This window comes from Blennius ocellaris (genome assembly GCF_963422515.1).
Source record: "Blennius ocellaris genome assembly, chromosome: 10".
NCBI classification, from domain to species: domain Eukaryota; kingdom Metazoa; phylum Chordata; class Actinopteri; order Blenniiformes; family Blenniidae; genus Blennius; species Blennius ocellaris.
This window is the reverse complement of record NC_137659.1, coordinates 12434106-12445468: the sequence shown is the minus strand read 5'-3', so window position 1 is coordinate 12445468 and position 11363 is coordinate 12434106.

Here is an 11363-nt window from a genome sequence, read left to right as displayed (position 1 = left end):
AGGTTGCCCTGCCTTTTCATAATTGCCTTGCCTGTTGTGTGGCCACACCTGCTGAGGAATAAGCCTGTCTACCAGATGGTGGTCCATGCCCTCACTGCCATAGGCCATGCAATGCTCTCACAAACAAGTAGGAAATATGCTATTTAAGCCCCCTGTGGGTTTGCCAAGTGCACAAACAATAGGTCACATTGACAGTGGAGTTTCTGTCTCCTTGCTACTTCTAAAAGTGCAGTGTCCTCACTGGACACAAGTTTTAAGCCTGTAGTGATGAAGGCTATCACCTTCCAGAACCTCAGGGTACATTGAAACAAGAACACCCCCTCTTGTAATGCATATACAGGAGGTGACCAAAGAGTGTCTTTGACACTTGTCTTTCTTTTGTCAGCTGATATGAAGTGATCCCATAATGACACAACTCTGACACATTGGAACTACCTCAAGGTTGTTGCCTGATAATCTAACCAGGCCAAGGCTAATGTCTTCTTTTTTGCTTCTGTCTGTTTTATCATGTAGCCATAAAATAGTCTTTGGAAGTCTTTGTCAGTCATGGAGCAATTTTCATAGACAACATCTCAAGTGTTTGTACCAATCAAAAATAGAATGTGTCTGGAACCATGAAAGCAAGGTTGGATATATTGATGTCAGAGCCAAAATAGCAATTTAGAAAGGTGATGCCAATCTCTATAAAATCTGAATAGCTTACCATTTCACCATTTGCAGCCTTAACCTCCAACAATTGATTGAAAGGTTTTGCTCACAGAATGACTGTGATACAGTCATTTGGGACCCTGTATCCATGAGGCAACTGCAAGTGTACTTGGATCCGGTCAATGCTACCAATTTCACAGTTTTAGATCTGCTGTCTAAAAATGTTATCTCAATTTTGAGTCCCTCAATGAGAAGTGGTCGTAGTTTAAATTCTCAATACTTGCTTTGTTTTATTTGTTCACAAGTGACTCTGTTAGCTGGTTTCTCTTAGCAGCCACCACAATAAGATAAATTGTCAATCGATTTCACTTGTATAGCGCTTTTCAACTGCTTGAGTCGTCCCAAGCGCTTTTCATTGTTAGTCACACACACACACACACACACACACACACACACACACACACACACACACACACACACACACACACACACACACACACACACACACACACACACACACACACACACACACACACACACACACACACACACACACACACACACAGCAATTAAGGCAGTTGCCATGTGAGGCACCTAATGCATCCATTGGGTGGCCAAGAGGAAAGTTGCCATCCTTGGCACCATGAAAACAATACCATGGAATTGGTCCACCACTTTGGATTTGTGCTGAAAGGGTATTTATACTTGGTAGGATCTTTTACATCAACATTAGCCAAGTTCCTTGAATAGTTTTATGATTTGAAGCTTCGTGACTTGTTTCCTCAGCTCAGAGACTAAATTGTCTCAAGGTGGGACACTTTACTGAGTGGGTTTTCCAGGTCATGATCTGTTTCTGCATTTCATATACGTTACGTTCATGTGGTTCAACTGGACAACCAATTAAGACATGTGAACTGACTTTGCACTTTCATGTTTCAAGGTTCTCTTCTTTGGCGACATATGTATTTGTACCTGCAACAACAATGTTTATGTAGTAGTTATATGGTTATCCCATCATCCCATCCAAGTACTACTTTTATCTAACTTTCATGCTTTTCTGGATTATTGTCCATTTATATGGGCTTACAATTTGGCTCCAAAAGAAATCCTATCACCAAGCATTCACTGGTATGTTATCAGATGTATCCCACTCCTTTATAGTGCTGCATGATATTTGATAAATATGCAATAATGTTATTGACGATAAGGGTATGACTTATGCTTGAAACACTTTCCTTTCAGATACATTTTTTTTCAAATAATGGTGCTTTTTCTCCTAATTTACACCAGCTGTGACTGGGCCTTTATTTGTATATAAATATATGTGTCGTTTTGGGTTATTTTCCCCTGATTTCCTGACCTCTGCCCTTTGGCCACCACATATGTAACAATGTTATGCAAGTAATGAAGTGAAATACCATCTATTTTTCAAAATGACAAGATTCACATTGCCGTATTTGTGGCCACTTCCTGTCTGGCTCAATCTTCCCCACGCAATTTATGTGAATATTGATCATATTGTGCATGAAGCAGCGCATGGACTCGCTCCCAGGGAAAGCATAAGCACAGTCAAGAATGACCACAAATCAGTCTTACCATTGCGGCACGAATCTTATTCCCATCACGTCGCTTATAAAGCTCTATTCACTCACATCTACCCAATCAGACAGGTATCTAGGGCAGCGGTGCTACACAACTGATGAGCCTAATACGTTGTCTCCATGAACTATAATGCATGTAAACAAAATATATCACATTTTCAGTCACTTATTGGTGATATTTCTGCATTTATATATTGACATATTTGCAATATATTATGGACTGTGCAACAATAATTTAATAGAGGTCACACATGTGAGTAAGGAAATAGTATGTCAAGGCGTGTTAATAAAATCAGCTTGTTTTGTTTTTTTTTGTTGTTTTTTGAGGGGGGGGGGATTATTTTAATCAAGATTCACAGTTGTTAATCAGTGTCTTCCATAGATTGATTCATTTGTGGCAGCTGGCCCCCGTATCAACATTGACTGCTACACATTGATTCTCTATTTTTTACCACGGAAAGTGTGTAAAATCTCAGTTCATTGTAGAGGGCACAAAACGCATTGATTTGCTCAACCCATCCTTACCTCTCACACACAAACACATTGACAGCAGACCAGCCTGTAAATAGACCCTCCTCGATAAGAACATGATCATGTCTCCTGCAGAGGACACTTGTTGGCTTTCCTTGCAGAGACGACAGCCACCAGATTTTCTCAAGAAAATCAATTCGATGCTCATGAATGGCTTCATGAACACGTCTGCATGTGTTTATCAAAAATAAATACACCCAAAAGTAAGGTGTTTATGTCTGTTATTGCTCTGAATTTCACAGACACAACATAATCGTTACTAAGCATGTGACAAGTCCATATTAAAAACCATTACCACTGGGTTGTCTACACTATCGACTGCTCACACAAGTGGATTATGTTAATGTTAATTCTTTAATTCGATGCCTGATTGTTTACTCCCTCAGTTCCGATCGATACTCAGGAATGTTTGCCAAGACTCAAAGGAGCTTGTGAAGAGGCATACAGACAATGTTGACCAAACGTACGACATCGACCAGTCCAAACATGTGATTACCAATTTATTCAATTTCTTTCAGACGCTCATTTTCAGGTTATAATTTGTGTTGCTGTCTGAGACAAAGCAGTAAGAGGAGACTAGGAAAGGAAACTGAAGCAGCAGCTAAAAGAAAGATGTTGGATTTGAAGGCTGCTGACTAAAATATTGATAACACATTTAATAGTATTGCATTTGTTTGGCACATTGTGTGGATGCTGAATGTATATTGTGTTGTATATTCCTCAGTTATTTATTTGTCGGATAAATGAGAAAGTTTATGGGTGAGTACCTAATATGTCCCACTCAATAATTCATTAAGGCAAGTGCAAGTGTGTCTTTTTCAACAACACACACACAAACACCCCTCTTCTTGCTCTTAGTGTATTTCAGAAGATAATGATAAAATCCTAAGAAAATTCATATACACAATGGTGGGGGTGATTTTCACTGTTTTTTTTAATTAATTTTCTTACCCTGAAATGCATTTGCTGCATTATACTGTACTAACACTGTTATATAAATACAGTTTGATTGATTTTGCTCATCATTGCTCATTTTCGTAAGGTATGCACAGCAGTATGGTAACAGATATGTTCTGTCACAGTAATGTAGTAATGTAGTCTGCACTTTCCAACAACAGCATGTACTGAACCTTAAAGAGGCAGTTTAAACCATAAGAATACAGCTGTTAATATGCATGTAAATAATTGTAAAAATATTGTGGTCATATTTTACCATAAATTCTTGAAGTCAGACCTGCATGTCTCATGTTCATCTGGTATAAAGCAAGCCCTGTGAGGAAGACTTGAGACACAAATACAAGCTGCAGCAATCCGGTCCAGGTGTTGGAGCCTGTTTGGAAACACTGGCTGATTCAGACTGCCCGGTCGTCAATGAAATTGATTAACTTGGTCTGCTGCTGACACATTCAGCGTGTGCACAAAATCTTGTTTTGGGACATGCCACTTCTTATTTGTTGCTTTGGAGCAGATTTATCAACAGTCACAGTGACAGTTTGGCTTGGCTCCGTCTCCAACTCCAGTGAAATATCTTCTCCGGCACTTCTTTTCTGGTTTGTGATTTGTACACTGCCCTATCATAGATGTCATTTTGTATTACACAATGCTTACTATAGTGCCATGTATCATTAACATAGCCATCCTAAGTGAGAGGCTGTGGCTGGTACACTCCTCCGTAAAGGCCAACTTTGGAATATCCGACAGCTCATTGATTGCAAGGGTCTCATCTTGACGACAGCAGATAGGCTATAATGTCAACTCCTGGAACTAGAGTCATATGTGGAGTTGAGGGTCAGGCTGATCCCAGAGAGTTGCATAAGATTTCGTCAAATCAAAATGATTGATACATTATCGTTTGTTGTGGAGTGATATGAAAAATAAATAAACTAGATTAACATGCACTAATCTGGTTCACTACGATAAGGAGCTGTCGGCTTATTATGAATCTTGCTCTAATGAGTCTTGCTTATTATCGAAGCACTGGCTACTTGTTCAGGGTGGATCCCGCCTTCACACATAGTTAGCTGGGATTAACTCCAGGCCTACTCCTCCCTGAACAGGATAAAATGAAGATGGATAGATGAACTGCAGGAGAATCTTTTTAACTTCTCTTCTATTCATTATCTCACCGGCCAGCACCATGAAGGAGCTTTGTGCTTATCTTTCTCAAAGACCAGCACCGTAACGAAGCGAAGTCCATTGGTACAACTTTTACAATAAAATAATTTGAAATTGCTGATTTCATGCATTCACTCTGACAATTAGATTATAGATAAGCGCAGCATGAAGAGACAGCCGCAGACTTAACTACAAGGGAAAACTTGATGCAATACAGTAATTATACTTTTACATATTAATGTAAAACCAGAGTTCGAATTACGGGGGAGCTAAGGGGAGCTGGGCTCCCCTGAAAGGGACCTGAGCTCCCCTGAAAGCCTAATTTGAAAAATTTAGGGGGAGCTCTAAAAACACTGATCGGAAAATAGGGCTCCCCCGAAAGCCACGTTGTAATTCGAACCCTGTGTAAAACTATGATGATGATTGTGCTGACAATATGTCCTATACAATCCAAACCTTCCAGTAAAAAGTTAAAAATAAATAAATAAATAACGAGACTCTCCTATAGAAGCATCTTTGTGGTGTAGCACTTTTTTCCCCAAAGCTTAACCATGATCAACAAATCACGTTCTGGATATTTTCATTTTTACTTATGACCACCCTCACAGATCAGCCAGTTAATGATAGCTGTATTCATTAAGCTACGTTTGTATGACTAGGTTTAATCTATGTGATTGTCTTCACTTATCTAAGGTGTATAGTGCGTCAGGTCTCTGGGTCTTACATAAATAATCAGATTCAAACACACACACACACCTCAGCAGCGGTGAAGCTGCAATACAAATTTCCATCAGCCACTTAAAGACACTGTAGGCTCAGACCACAGACTCTTCAGCACACAAGCAGGTGGAGATGGTGCACAAACAACCGCCCTTGGGATTAAAAAATATTATGTACAAACTGAGCTAAATCCTCACAATGTAAAAACTACCTTCAGGTGTTCAAACAAAGTTAACTATGTTCACTATGTAGGCTTAATGTGTTAGCATGATGATATTTGTGATGTAAAATGTAGAGTTGGGATTCCCAAGCTTGGTGGATGGATCATCCAACTCTTCCTGTCCGTTCATCGAAGGTTACTTTTGCAAGACACTGAATGAATCTCTAGCTCTCTTCAACATTGTCACTTAGAGCAGGTTGCGTGCGTGCGTCACAAGATTGAATGCCGACTCAGAGAAGCAGATCTTTCCTTTCAGTTGGGAATAGCGAAAAGGAAACCATAGATAAATGTTTTAATTAAAAGCCGAACTGGGAGATAAAGTCTGTCAAATATTTTATATGTGGCAATTAAAAGAAGGGCTGTAGGAACTTATAAATACTATAATCCTCGACAATGTAGCCTCTCGGGACTGAATTTCTGCTTTCAGTACCCTTCTCTACCCTTCACTGATTAGTTTGTTAATCATGAATTGTAAAAGTTTTATGTGTGAAGCTGCATGACTTCCACAGAGTCCCACATCAATGTTGCTCACAAAAGCATGCAGAGCACTTAATTGAGTTGAGGGTCTTGGGGTGTGTGCCCGAGGATATCTAATACTTGAGAAGATTCAAGTGGATTTACCATTAGCCTGGAACACATGCTGCACTAAACTGTGGGTGATGCTTCATACGGTTTTGTATGGGTGGTGGTCTTTTATGTTGGAGTGAACACAAACATTACATTTTTGATAAGGTCTAATGGCTCTCTGGCTCATTTTATATTAAGTTTTCTCAAGGTGAGTTTTAAATCTGTAACAATCTTAGACCTGCAATACCCTGGTGTGTATGTGTGGTGGCATGAGTAACATTTTTAAATATTTGGTCGCTTGGGCTCAAAAACATGTGAATAATTAGAGGTTTTAGATAAAACGTGTTTTCCTGTAATAACACTTTTTGTTTCTGACGATTCGTAGAACAGCGTAAACGTTAAAAGATTTAAAATACAGTTTTAAAAGTAAACAGTATTTTTTCTGATCTGATTGCTGACCGCATCTTTTTTTCTCTCTCTGCATTCAAAACAAAAGCAATATAATTCCAGTGGTTTTTTTTTTACTGCTTGCGCACCAGTTTTCCATCAAAATGTTTGGCTCTTATGGTTCTGTGTTTCGCATGGTGCATCAAACTAGAACACCACATTGATGGGATTCATTTTACCTTAAATGTAGAAACCAAGTACGATCATGTGTACAAATTGTTTTTTCAGCAGAAATAAAAATAAAAAATGCAATAACGCAAAACTACTTAAACATTCATATATTGATGTTTGAAGATAATCGTCCATCCAGCAACAGATCATGTTACACAAACAGGAATGAGACAACATTGATCTTGGACTGTTTTATTATTTGATAAGTTGGATATATCTGGTATTTTATTAATTCATATTCTAGTATTCATTTCATTCATACTTTGTTTTCATTTCTATATTTAATGTAATTAATACTGAAGTCACAGTCTATTTTGCTTTAAAAAGTGGAAAAACCAATATCACTTTACTTCTCAAACCACCACATATCGTATATTCCCCAAATGGCCTTTACAACGGAAAACAGCGGACTGTGTTTTCTTATTGTTCATCACAGTTCACTGCTCCAGTAATCCCTCTGGAAGCTGATGGCAGTAATGTTTACAATAGATGGCAATCTTCCCAGGCTTCTCCCTCATGCCCCGTGGTCCACAACCTTGTGAGATAACACTTCATCAAGTACCCGTCTTTCCTGCAGTACATACTCCACCTGTTCTCCCCGCCCCCACACCCGCTCATACTACGACTAAAGCCCCAGCATCAGTGGCTCAACTGGCTCTCCCAAATGACTGGATCAGTCCGTGAAGGTACAGCAGCGAGGAAGAAACAAAGATTTGAGGGGGGAGTATCAGGGAGGGCGATCTCTGAGTCTCGATAGGTGAAATTCTCAGAGAAAACAGATGGCATTTCGTACTTCATTAATAACCAGCCATGATGACAGTTAGACTAAATTGGAAAGGCAGCGATACTGAGTCGGTCACCATCAGCCTCCCTCCTCGCTTTCTCCTCGTTTTTTACACCATACACCTTCTTCAATCTTCATCAGTCCTGCCTTTCACTCCTCAGTCCCACACTGGCTATTGTATTTGTCAATTCTAACAATTCCAGTGCTTTCTCCACAGGATCTTTAATCACAACATCATGATTTATGCACAACAGTCTGTCCAGATCACTGTGGTTTCTTTTTTCTGGAAAAACCTTTGTCTGATATATTCAGCAGTAGAAAACACAGACGCTGGAAGAGTTTTGATAAAATGATTGTCATCTGGCCCGGGCCAGGGGAAATACGCAAATCCAGAAAAAATTTATATTGAATAATTGTGACTTAAATACATTGTGTAAGTGCTAAACACTCTACCACAAGATATTTTATTATTCTATGAAACATATTTGGTGGTTTTGAATCAGTGGAAGCAGCAAATATCTCATAAAATGTTGGTACAGGAGCAATTCAATAACTGTGTGTTAAACATAAATCAACCCACAGACACAAAAAATCTACTTTAATGAACTAAATGATCACAGTTCTTACTGTAACAGATGAGATAAATATTTACAAAAAGAAAAACAAGTGCAACGTATATGAATTAATAAAATACCAGATATATCCAACTTATCAAATAATAAAACAGTCCAAGATCAATGTTGTCTCATTCCTGTTTGTGTAACATGATCTGTTGCTGGATGGACGATTATCTTCAAACATCAATATATGAATGTTTAAGTAGTTTTGCGTTATTGCATTTTTTATTTTTATTTCTGCTGAAAAAACAATTTGTACACATGATCGTACTTGGTTTCTACATTTAAGGTAAAATGAATCCCATCAATGTGGTGTTCTAGTTTGATGCACCATGCGAAACACAGAACCATAAGAGCCAAACATTTTGATGGAAAACTGGTGCGCAATGAACTAAAATGAACCATTGAGTTTTACTCATTTAGTTTGAATACAATTAGCATTATGTTATCAAGAATTTCAATTTCTCAGAGCAGAATGACTATTGTTTTAAATATATTAAATATTTTTATGTAAGTTGGTATATCTACATTACATCTTTAACAGTTTGCTTCCATTGTGTTCTTCTCCAAATTGATATTGAAGCATTTCTGGTCTTTTTGTCATCTAATAAATACTGTTATTGCACTTTTTCCTACAATCATGAGTTTTTTAATTCAATATAGCGTTGCATAAGAAATGGTGTAGCCACCTTTAACTTTATCTTGAGCACAACTACCCTCTAGCTTTGCTTATCTTGTAAAAACTATGCTGAAATGTCAACACATCAAACTGCGAGTGCTCTTTTTACAGTCAGCGCATGAAAATCAGGCGATATCTCTGTTCCACGTTTTGAGTTTAACTTGACAAATGTATTTTCTCTTCTCTTTCTCCATTTTCATTTCCCTTTTTGACCCTCGCCCGTAACAAGATGTACAGACCTGCAGTGTCCACGGGACCTGACTGTTTGACAGATTAAATCAGGGCTTTAGGGGGACCTTTGAACCTGAACTTCTTTGTCATCCACAAGTCGTTGCTCTCAAAAAGACCCAAGAAACTGACTCACAAACCGAATGCAGTCAAAGTCAACCTTCCCACCGGCCTCATGATTTACAAAACCTGGCCAATGTCTTTCAAAGCACGGTGCTTAATATCCTTGATTAATATAAATAAGGCTGAAAGACGTTTTACGATGAAATCTTTTTAGTGGTTCAGTTTTACATTTCTTCATCAAAACGTATTCAAAAAAAACTTTGAACTATGAGAACTATAAACTATGAAAAAGCTATCCATTGATTTCAAAACATGAACTTGTGTATAAAATGTGTGTCTGTTATTCTTAATAAATATAATTTGATTTCGCTAAAGAGTGGAGGTAAAAAAACAATCAGTTAATAGTGCAATTTAAAAATGATCTTTCTAAATCTGCCGAATATTTTTCCTTTTCCTGCCTTTTTTTAATCATATATTGGTCAGAGATGTTGCACAATGTGCTTCCCTTCCTGCCTGCATAGAAGCAGGAAATAAAGCTTACAACATGGGGTCACAAATTTAGCCATGATCCCATCATGTATCAATTAGCCACAGACGTGTTCTCTCCATCCTCACAAGATGTGTGTGTGGGCGTGTGTCCGTGTGTGTGTGTGTGTGTGTATGTGTGTGTGTGTGCGTGTGTGTGTGTGTGTGTGTGTGTGTGGGTGGGTGGGTGGGTGTGTGTGCGCGCCATTAGTCCCAGTCCTCTTGAGGTCACAGTGAGTTAATTAAGAAAACAAACTGTTAATTATATGGTCGGTTTAGCCCTGAAACGGGGATATGTTGTTCAGCGGAAAGAGCAACATGCTGAAGACCTTTGATGAATGTGCCTTTTAGAGTTAAGCTTGAAAATGGTGAAGTTACTCCAAAGAAACTGATTTCATATGAAAAGTGTGCATATGTATTAACATAACTAAATTTGGAGTTGGTTTTCAATGACTGACGTAAGAGATATAGACAAATAACACATGCACACACAGAGCGAGAGAGAGAGAGAGAGAGAGAGAGAGAGAGAGAGAGAGAGAGAGAGAGAGAGAGAGAGTGAAAAAAAGCAGCTACTCCCATGATGCAAAATTTCAATATTGTGCAATACTTTTTATATATTTTACTACCAGCAATTTAGTCAAATCCTCAAGGACAGTCTGCACAGAGTCATCCAAATGTAAGATCACCAAAAAGTAAAGTCACATTTGCAGACACTATGTAGAAATAGATATTTAAAAGAAAAAAATCTTAAATATTGCTTTGGGAAGGATAGAACCAAACCCATCTGACTAAACGCAAGGAGAGAAATAGACAACCACACACATTCACTAGTACTTTTGCATTTACATACAAACATCACACAGAATTGCCTCAGTTCTGGCCACAAGAGTTATTCTTGCAGTGATGTGGGAGAGTTAACCACTTCACCACCCCACAGCCACTAAGCTGTCGTCTTTACTCCGGGTTGTTCAGAAAAGTCTTCAGCACCTGGTCACGCTGGTTGTCTCTCAGTGTTTCAGGATAAAGTGCTCAGGTGGTCCTTTCAATATCAAAGTTTTGTTGGTCTATGTTGTGTTTACTGCCCCAGTTTGTGTAGGTGTCAGATGAATACATCTTTAAGTTGAATTGACAGGTTCTCCTGAAGACCAGCACTGGCTCTTTTAGGGACATCAAAGCAGCATGACTACCTGCTTCTTCAGTCTGGAGCCATTCTGGTTCCTCAAATACCTCTATAGCTCCTGAACTCATTCAATCAACATTTCTTCAAAGCTCCACAATGAAATGTGTCACTCTCGATACAGGCTGCAGTGACAGATGGTTGAAATCTTCCTCAATTGAAACAGATCTGCTAAGTATTCAGCACAACGATCACAGGCACTCTGGTGAAGGCCATTTACAGAGAGAGAGGGGTAGAAAAAGAGAGTTGCCAGGTGAATGAGGATGAAGC